Raw genomic sequence first — 11390 nt, forward strand, 5'->3', positions numbered from 1 at the left:
ATAAAGCAAGATAACAATAGTTTTTCTTAACAGGAACCAATTGAAACACACATCCACACACATCATGGAATAAATATCAATTGAACCTAAAGTTTGTCAAGGAAAAGCAACAAATATATATAATATAAACTCAGGCTTTTGTTAAACAGAAAAAAATTAACTAACAAGATTGTTACCTCAAAATTCGCATCCACTTCTCCAATATGATAGCATCTTCGTCCAGGGAGAATTGATATCAAAATATCACCACGTTGTCATCCTTATGCATAAACAAAAGAATAAAAACACACCTCAACCTTTACCAGAGAAAGGTTGAAAACCGGTTTTAACAATTGCAAGCAAAAGTTGAAAAACGTCGAAACACATATGCTTTTATGCTAAACCAAAACCGATTCAACATATTGTGACTTTTTCACATACTGTTTCTATTAGAACCCCTCATGATTCTTTGATAAATCCTACCTACTAGGGCTAAAACTTAATCCCGCTAAATCAAAAAGTCACCCAAACCATAAGGGTTCACAATATATGAGATCGAATATTAAGGTAGTAAAACCGAAATCAAACATCCTATAAACATACATAGCAATAAGATAAAAGTAATTAAGCACAGGCTATGTAAACCGAAAATTATCACAAGAAAAATTACTAATAATAATTTTATTCATAATAGTTTTATTCATAGTGGACTTTACATAAAGTACCCCAGTTTCAAATATGAATCTATTCTTATCCTTGCAGTGCATGCTTTACTGGAGAACTCCTTTAGAAGAATCTCAATCTTTTTTTCTTCTTCTTGGAGAAATCTAAATTCCTTTTCAACTCTCCAAAGTCTTCAGGCCATCTATATTTTGCAATAGATTCTTTGTATCCAGCGATACTTGTCTTAGCCTAAAGAAGATCATCCTTGAGAAGATCTCTTCTTCTAATGAGTTTCATTGTTCACTCAAACAAATTTTGAGCAAAAATCGTTGAGAGAGTAGTCTTGATAGGAAAAGAACAATAATCAGAACAGATTCCATAAATTCTTTTCTCATAATATGTGCAGCTAGAATCAAGAGTCCTTTCAATCTTTTCTACAAAAAATCACAGACAACATCATACATTTCTTTTCCTTCTGCCATGAAAGGAATCATGTACAAAATTTTTGAACGAGGCAGAGTAATACAAGAGCTGATTATTTCCGAAACTACTTCTGTCAGGTTTTCTGAATTTTCTTCAACATGAGAAAGCATTGTAATACTATATTACAAAGTGGTCAAAGTCGAACCTATTTATATTCCTTATTTTAATCCCAAAAAAGAAAGTAATTTTTTTGATTCCGAAGAATAACTTTTTCCTTACTGAAGTGAGGAAACAACTACTATGGTTTGAGAGGTTTTAGAACCTTGTTCGGTCCCTCCCCCGTTTTCCCACTTTGTAGTAAATCATCAAAAGATGTTTTTACATTGATATCACTGTATATCTCTATATCCTGTTAAGTATAGATACTAGACTTTCATAGTCATCTTTGTTCAAGATTAAAACAGGATTTTCCCTTTTTGACTTTGTTCTAGATGACTTTCCTTTCGATACCTTCTCAGATTTTGGTATCAATTTGTAGGTGGAATTTGAATGAATGTCCTTCAATTCAAGAGTCATTGCATCATTCCACCTTGAAGCATCAGATCTCATACCCTTATTGAAAAAGGTATTACCCTTTACATTATTTCTCCTCTTAGGATTATTTCCTTTTGGATATGATTTTGAATTTTTGTAAACATTCTTTTGTCTTATTGGACAATGGCGATCTGAGAGTTTTTTCAAAAAGAAGTTATCCAATCCCTTTGAAACAAACGATAGAGCATTCTGCATCTTTTGAATCATACACTCCCTTTGCTTATGACCTTTTTCTCTGCAATAAAAACAATGTTTATTGAAAGGTGTATAGTTTTTAGACTTACCTTTATGAGGATTTCGATCAAGATTCTGCTTATTAGTTGGGCTCTTCTTCTGTTTGTATTTGAAGACCTTTTCTGGTGGAGTCTTACTTGAGCATTTGGGTGAATCATGTAAGCATACTTGTTTCGGTGGATCTTCGGGAGTTTGTATCGGTGGATCTTCAGGAGTAGGCGGATAAACATCCTTTACGAATTTTACTTCTTTGTTGGTTGATGAAGTATCAATCCCATCATATCCTAATACTCGTTTTTCACCATGACATCTACCTGCGTCTAACATGGAAGATAAGTTAATTGTGCTATCATTAAGTCTTCTCATCCTCACAACTTCTTCATCTAGCATCTTGATTTTTTCAAGGGACTCATCTAGTTGATTTTCAAGAGGGTTTCCTTTTACAGAGTCAGACTCATGGTGAACATTGCATGTTGAGTGTTGAGAATTAATCAAGGATTCTGTCTGAAGAAGTTTTTTATTCAACAAAAAATGTTTCCTGTTGAGATTTTCAAACTCAAGGGTTTTTGACTGAATACTCTCTTTGTAGTCTTTAAGAAGATATATGGAGGTCTGATATCAATAGAAAAAGCCAGAAAAGACTTTTCTCAGTTTTCTATTTTCTCTGATGAGAGGTGCAAGAAGTCCAATCACATCTGAAGAAGATAGTTTCTTAGTAGAGACAGCCTCTAGAAGTGAAGAATATTCAGATAGATCTTCTTCAACATCTTGATCAATTTCTGAATCACCATCTTCAGAAATCTCATCAAGTTTTTTTGAAGGCAAGTTTTCCAATCACCAGAGTTTACATTGTAGAGATCAGCTTGATCAGTAGATTCACACAAGGTGTTATCTTCAAGACAAGATTTATCATCTTGATTTACGTTAACTGAATCACTCATTAGATTCATTCTTATAGGTTGGATCGCACCAAACACAGATTGTTAGATCTTTTCGTGTTTGCCTGCTCCGATACGAATTGAAAAGGCGAGGGTACCCAAATATACCTCAAGCTAAAACTTTTCCTACCTATAAGTCCTTTCTCCGAAATTGATTGTCTATGGACTGAGTCGAGACAATACAACTAATTGGTTCACACTTCGTGTGATCGTCTATGGATACGAGATCGAGACAATACAACAACGAAGTATGTTTACTTGATACAAAGGTTCGGGCTTAACCCTACAAAATAGGATTGCTTATCAAGTAAATAGGAATTAATGTCTGTGTAATTTACTTTAATTATAATAAAACAATTATAATGCGGAAAATAAAAGTAAATGACACAACAAGATTTTGTTGACGAGGAAAACTGCAAATGCAGAAAAACCCCGGGACCTAGTCCAGAATTGAATACTCTCAGGATTAAGCCGCTACACAAAATTACACTAACTTCGTATAGTTGAGACCAAGTAACTAACCCTATAGTTCACCTAGTTCCGTATGTATTCCCACGCATCCAACTTATAAATAAGTCACGTACTTGGATCAATCCCTTTGGTTCATATTCTAAACAGTAAAGGAACAAGAAATATGTCTGGTATCAACTCTATTCAACCAAGTGATATGAGTCGGACAAAGGCTCTTCCGTTTATCTCAACATATCTTATGTTCAATTACCCAAAGGTAATTGTTTAATATTAAGCCAACAACACCTTTAATCCGAAGAACTGTATTGATGCCGATATACTCAATTAATCAATCCAATCTACCACAAGAATAAACCGATGATTAATTGGATCCTCTTTTACCGAAACAAGTATTGTGCACACCAAAGATTGTAAAACCCAAGTCATATCTTCAATATATTCTTTGTCTTTAAATCTTCTTAAATCTTCAATAAAAACCTGCACACAATGACTTGAATCTCTTATGATCAATCACACACATAACAGGGTCTGTTAACAATGAATTATCACAAGATTATCTTTAGAACTAACAACAATCTAAAGATCCATGTCGAAACTCTGAACTAGTTTTAGTGAATCTTATATCAGAAGAGAAGATTCTCAAGAATAAACAAACCAGGTGCAATCAGATTTCAACCACTGTTAGTCAATCAAATCAATCGAAAACAAAGATAAAATGCAATTATCTAGTTTCCCACCAACGGGTCGCGCTAGAGCTTCTCAATCCCAAAGAAGACTTTAAATTGAGCGGCCGTAAGATATTTCTCCTAATTAGGTTACTCTCCTCTCCGAATAGGCGACTACACCAGTAACAACAACAAAAGAGTAAATCTGTTGTTACGAAGGATTAGTTTGCTAGAAAGGCAAACTTCGTGTATAGACAAGGAAGTTTGGACACCAAGGAGTTTCCAAAACTGAAAATATTCTCAATATTCATTAAAGAACAAATTCGGTTTCCATAATTCCTGGAAATGCTCTGTCTAAAAATAACGATCGAAATCTCTCGGAAAATCTAATTAGTAAATGCACATTACTAATTCTGTAATTTCCATACAAAAGGAAATTAATAACCTTAACTAAAATATTCTTAACTTACTTATATTTCGATCCCAGGATTCTCTTCCCTTAGCCGTTAAGGAATATCATTGAAGAATTATGGAAATAAACATTCACAACACGTGGTCAAAGTTTGTCGACATATTTACTTTGTAAGTTTCTTTCACACTTACAACCTTGAAACCGATTTGCCACACTTCCAAACAAGTTTAGAATTGGTTCATCTGACTTTAAAGAGCTATGTGATTGATCAAACCAACATTCAATCACAATCATGGGTTTAACGGTTCTACCAAAACAAGTTTCGGTTCTACCTCCATGTGAGTACTACGCATAGTCACACTAGCTTCCCAAAGATTCGGTTGACTAGGTACTAGGATCGGTTCCCCACATATATATGGTATCTGAATTATATGTGTTGCAGATGTCCATAGGATCGGTTCCCCTTTCTGCTATAAACCTTGCTGTACCCCGTACAAGGATCGGTTCCCCTTGATGTACTGCGCCGCTTACAAGGATCGGTTCCCTTTCCCTTACAAGGATCGGTTCCCTTTCCCTTACTAGGATCGGTTCTGTTCCCTTACTAGGTCAGACATAATCCGATCATACCACAGGTGATTACTTAAGATTGGTTTTTCTAATAAAAGTTATACCAATACATAAGCCAGGCTTTTGTGAATAGTTCTACCAAGAACACAACAAGTTGTGAGCGGTTATACTCTATCACACATATTGGTTGTTCATAAGATATGCAATGAATAACAAAACCAATAACACCTGGCAATTTCCTTTTCGGTTCACAAACAAGTTTATGAACTTACTTCCTTAGAACACATGTAAACATTGTTCCCTAGGATAAAATCCTCACCTCATACCCATACATAATCACAATAACATTCAAATGATTATGGCGATGTCTTATCTACAAAGTTTAATGGTTAAGCAATAAACCTCGTATTGTATTCCTTAATACTATGTCTATCTAGAGTTCATATATGCTTCGCAGTTATGTTTTCAATATGCACGACTTGAAATATATGTTAGAGAATGAAACAGTTCAAGTCAAATATCACTAACCTCAAGTGGAAGGATGATTGTTGTCGTTGTAGCTCCTTGCTTCTTCACATCTTCAAGACTTCGCAATACTTGTAATGTCTCATATCCTAATACTTTCAATCTAACCTATACGAAGTTTAAATCTAGTACATAATCAAGCGACTCTTATCATGAGTTTTAATTCACTAAAATATGACAACCAAACTTGACATACCAACGCTTGGTGGGTTCAACCGAGCAATGCTCTAACAGTTGTTATACCCCCGCTTTTTCAATAAGGACCAAGCACTAATGAATGCCCTATGGGTGGTTTTTCCGGACGCTAAGAATTTTCTTTGCACATGGCACATACAATGCAATATTAGAAGTAATTGTAGGGGTCATATCCAAAATCCAAAGACACAAAAAGTTACCGCTCGTGAAAAGGCCAAAGATGAGCGTCTTCAAAAACTAATTCCGGAACAACGAGAGGAGGAAAGAAGAAAAGCAAATCAGAGTATGAAGCGAATGTGTTACTATAGAAGGATTTTCAACATCATCAGGATTTAATGGTACACTCAATGTTCGTGGCCGAGTTCGAATCCTATTTGGAGAGTTTTATTGGGATATGAAAGAAGGATTACGAGAAATTTGTGGTTTATTTCTTGAAGGAATTGTTGGATCCGTACAAGGAAAATTTTGTCTATGCTTACACCTACCAGCACATGCATTACAAGAATGAGGCGACAAGTATCGCGGAAGGATCTCATGGACGTTTTAAGAGCTTGCTCCGATGGGAGCCAAAACAGTGTGGTTACGTACAAGAATCCATCCATGAATACACCAAGGATGATATCATCAAGATAACCGCGCAAATGGAAGAGAGTGGGATAAAAATCATCACAAGATACAAGGATTACCATAGGTTGATTATACGTTTAAACTATAGGGTGTTGTAGATGGTAGATTTTCGACAAAGGCTAAAATCGTAAACCCACAATTATACAAACTTCTGATCCAGCAATCAGACGCGAGTATTGAGACACGTGTCTCTCAACAAATTTCTGGCTGAGAATACTGTCTCTCAGAGTATATGCAGATATGTAGTCTCTCAGCTGAGGCAACGACATATCTCATAAATACTGAGCAATTTTAATAATTACTTCTATATAGAATCACGAGATTGGACGGCTCCTAGACAGCTTGCCTGCAAGTGTAGAGCAATAACGTCTTCAGGATACAACAACAGTTTTCCCTGACTATATAAAGGATATGACGCTTCAACAAGCTCATATCACTCAGAATAATTAATGCTTCTAGACGATCGCGCTAGTATAGAGCCATCAATTAATTATTACTAAATTATTAGATTCATCCACTGAATCTCTGGAAAATATTCAAATATTTTCGTAATATTTCGTTACTTCAATTCATGGCTCTTCTCAACAGAATTCCACGGGTTAGTAATAAATATTCAACACACGGGCGTCTGAGTTACCTTCGAGTAAGCCCCGACTCAAAAGGTGCAAGTGTACTCGACGATGATGCACTAACAATCACCTGCACGAACGAGTATTTCAAAATACGACGAGATGATGAACCTATGCAAAATAGGAAAGAAAATAATAAATAATTTTATCATATTTTTGACCAAGGCGCTGGGGGACTGGGCTCACCGGCCGGCCGGCCATGCCGTGGCCAGTCCCACGCCAAGTTTTATATTTTATCATATTTTTGTTATTTTCCTTGATCTTATGAAAATCCTTTAATTTTAGCAAATATCTTTCGTTTTAAAGGAACTCCTCAGTATCATGGTGTTCCTTCGCACCAAGGAAATAATATAAAATTGGTAAAAATGTCGTGGGACCGTGATCACTGGCCGGCCGGCCATGCCTTGGCCTCAGCCGGTCCCACACCTCATGGTTTCTCATTATTTTATTATTATTTCCCTAATCTCATGGTATTTCCTTAAAACCATGAAAAATAACATAATATTAGGGAAAATCGTGGGACCGGGCCCCATCCGGCCGGCCATGCCCTAGCCGGTCCCACACACCCTTTTATTTTATTATTATTATTTTTATGTTTCCTTGATCCCATGAAACTCCTTGATTTCATGGTATTTCTCTCAAATTATGAAAATTCCTTCAAATCATGGAAATAATACATGAAATTACATAAAATTAGGGAAATCACACGGGACCAGGCCCTAGCCGACCGACCATGCTCAAAGCCCGTCCCACACGCCCTTATTTTATTATTCTCAATATTATTTGTTTCCTTGATCCCATGTAAACTCCTTCACTTCAAAGAAACTCCTTAATTTCAACAAACTCCTTGATTTCATGATATTTTCATAAAATCATGAAAAATAATGTAAAATTAGGAAAAAGCACCATGGGACCGTGGTCATTGGACGGAGGGCCATGCCTTGGACTCAATGGTCCCACGCTTCATCGTTCCTTCATTTTATAATTGTTTTCCTTTATCTCATGAAGTTTCCCCAGTTTCAGCAAAACCCTGATTTTGTCATATTTTATCAAATGGTTGCTCAAATGCACGCCAGAAAATATCAAAATTTTCAGAACTGAAAAACGGACATTTTGATGACGTGAGCATGTTACCTTGACCAACCAAGGTTGGCTCTTTGGCTTGCAAGGATCCGGTCCCACGTACTTTCATGATTTGACCTAATTTGCGCAATTGCACGTATTAGGTCCAAAACTCTTCCAAATAATTTTGGGAATTTCATAGAATGATCGTCATTTGATCCCGTGACCATCCAGGGCTGGTTTTATGACCCCTTGGTCGGTCTCTCACCTCTTCGCAATCAATTAGGTTTTACCACCTAAGGCTCAGACGAGCACTATTTTAATAAATGATTAAACCAATATTTGATCATCCTTTCACTAACTCTTCAAGAGACCTTGGTATTTTCTCACTCGAGAATGTAGGCGCTACATGGTTGACCCATGATCCCATGTAACCGTTTCCTCCTTCATTCCATGGCTAATTTTCAATAAACCATCAATTGGTCATCAATTGATCAAATTAGGGTTTCTGAGTCCAAGGATCATAATTCCATATTCAGACGCTAATAATTTTACGACGATCTCATGATCAGCATTTTATTATGCTCGGTTCAACTACCAGTACTCTAATTAATGTTTTATTTTGGTCACGCTACCAAAAATTCATCAGACGAGCAACACTTGTTCAGATGAGAAATATTTGCTCAAACTAAGGAATATTGGTTCAACTCTCAATATTCGACAATTCATCGAATGAGCAATACTTGCTCACCTCAACTATCAACGTTTACTTGAGAATTATACCTCTGTCTTAACAGCCATGTTCGATTCATGAGTTTCAGAACGTTTTGTAAAATCATGGACTCATCGTCCCATGAAGTCATGAAGTCAACAACTGACTAACTAAATACACGTCTGCTTTGCAGACTCCACAACCACGAGACATCAATCGTGTCACATGGGGGGATATTAACTAGGGTTTTGGTCTGACGGTCTAAGGCATGTGTGTTCATACACACGATGAGAATGTGAGCAAGTCGTGCAATCAGTTGAAGGATTTAACAAAGTAGTGGATGGAAAATCGACCAAGTCTCCGCACGATGAGCAACTGGTTTCAAACACGATTTCCATTTCCCTACTCTCTGATTCCGTCAACTGTCACACTTCATGGATCATGGTGTTTACAATTCCAGCAATATAAATAAGTCTCTGAATCATGATTGAATATATAAGAATCTCACGTCAAACGGACAACACGAGATTAACAACTCAACATCTGAGCAATTACTCTCAACAGAGCAAATTCAATCATTCAGAACTTATCTTATTCAGAATACACAACACACCTACAATCTTTGATTACCATTGATTCCACACATTTCCCAGCTTCCCTCCTACAGATCGACCCATCCTCTCTTGTGACCGAATTTACTCTGGAACAACCATTTTCTTGGTTTAGGCCGGAGTACTACATATTGATCTCTCGAATTCAAAGCACTCCCTTCTTGCAGTGCATCTGTGTGAGGTTGAACATTCGCTCGGTTCAAGGAGTCTCCTCCGTACGCTCGTCTCCTCGATCCCGTAAAAACCAGCAAATCCTTTTGCCCCATCTACAGATTGGCGACCACAGTGGGAGATCATTCTCTCGGTTGCAATCTCAATTCTCACAAAGATAATCGGTCTCAGGTCCAATTCAGATACGCAAAACTCCAATCAGAGTCTCTCGAATGGAAACACTTCTCTGGCTCAGGCAAATGATTCTGGTAATATTCGTCATTCATACTTTACTACTCCTTTTTCGTCTATCAATGCATTCGATGGGGAAATTCCGTCACCAGCCTAACTGGCACGAAGACAGGAGATCCTAGAAAGGAACATAAATCGATTGAAGGGAGCAATAGATAATTTGTTCAACTTCATGGTGGATCTGAAAAGAACCCTAGTAGATCAAGTTGTGGAACACCCGTCCTCTGACGCCACCGACACTAGCCCCCATACCAACAGTTTCACCACTTACGAGAAGACAGTGGATCAGGAAGTCGCAGACTTGGTTGAAAACCTATGTGAGCTCTTACACTTTTCAAGGGATCAATGCACGAACACGTTCGCTGCACTCAAACAAATATCGTCAGACATACCTCTGAATCTGTCATGCCTAGCAGCTGAGGAAACACCTGTGATGTCTGACCATTCAATCAACAATATCACTTTCGGAGAAGAAGACCGCATGACAGACGAAGGACATAATCGAGTCTTGTACGTAACCGGTTTTATCAGAGACTACGAATTCAAGAGAGCTCTCGTTGATACGGGTGCTTCTACAAACATTATCACTATAAAGACTCTCAAAGCATCCAGGTTCCCGTAGAGTAAGATTGTCCTACACCCTATCCTGATGACAGGCTTTGAAGGAAGTCAGATCCATACATATGGGTATGCATACATAGATTTGAAGGTAGGGCCTATTCAATCAAAAGTCAAGTTCCACGTGATCGAACAAGAGCCCGACTATCACATGATACTTGGACGCCCATGGCTCCATGATAACAAGGTGGTTCCTTTGACCTACCATCAATGCATGAAGGCTCTACTCAACAACAAGAGTGTTCGCATCCCAGCTTCGTCATCTCCTTATGCTCCTGTCTATGATGTCGAGTTCCTTGAATCTCAAAAGAGCATCCCGGAGCCTCCAAGCAAGGTTTACAACATTCCACTCCCAAGTTGGAAGACTATTGAAAAGGTTGCTGACAAGCCATTATCCTCAGATGCTAAGGTGATTAAGTCATCTACTACCCCGATTAAACACCGTAACGATCAGGTCTCAACTCCAGGATCAAACTTCATAACCAGTAGTGATGCGGAGAGGAGGATCACTTATCGCCGACGTGGGGATTAGCAATTAATAGGGGACAACGATGAAAAGTCTCCCCACCCTGAAGAATCATGTTAGAGCGAACCATCACTCGAGGAAGAGGTGCAAGATGCCCCACGACAATTACAAGACGTCACTGACTCCACCATTGATGATATCGAAACAATCAAGATTGGGTGTGACTACTCGTTTTCCCATAGCCTACGTGATGTGTACAGCTCAAAAGATATGATACTAAGGAGTATCGATACCTCTGTTGAACTGATTAAGCTAAGCAATAAATGGTATCTAAGATCACAATAATAACAAAGAACATAAGAGTAATGTAAAAGCCTCTAAGTTATCATGAGACACAAGATGTAACGTGGTTCGACATTTTTCTACGTCCACGGGGTAATGAGTGATAGAATCATATTAAGTATGTGGTGGTTACAAAGATCTTAAATGCTTCCCAAAGTAATAGAGAGAACTCAAGTTGAAGTAACTACTTAAGTTCTAAACATTAAAGAGGTATAAGCTTAAGACTAGATCTTCTCTCCTAGATATTGAATGCCC

Source organism: Papaver somniferum, unplaced genomic scaffold (assembly GCF_003573695.1).
Source record: "Papaver somniferum cultivar HN1 unplaced genomic scaffold, ASM357369v1 unplaced-scaffold_128, whole genome shotgun sequence".
In the NCBI taxonomy this organism is placed as follows: Eukaryota; Viridiplantae; Streptophyta; class Magnoliopsida; order Ranunculales; family Papaveraceae; genus Papaver; species Papaver somniferum.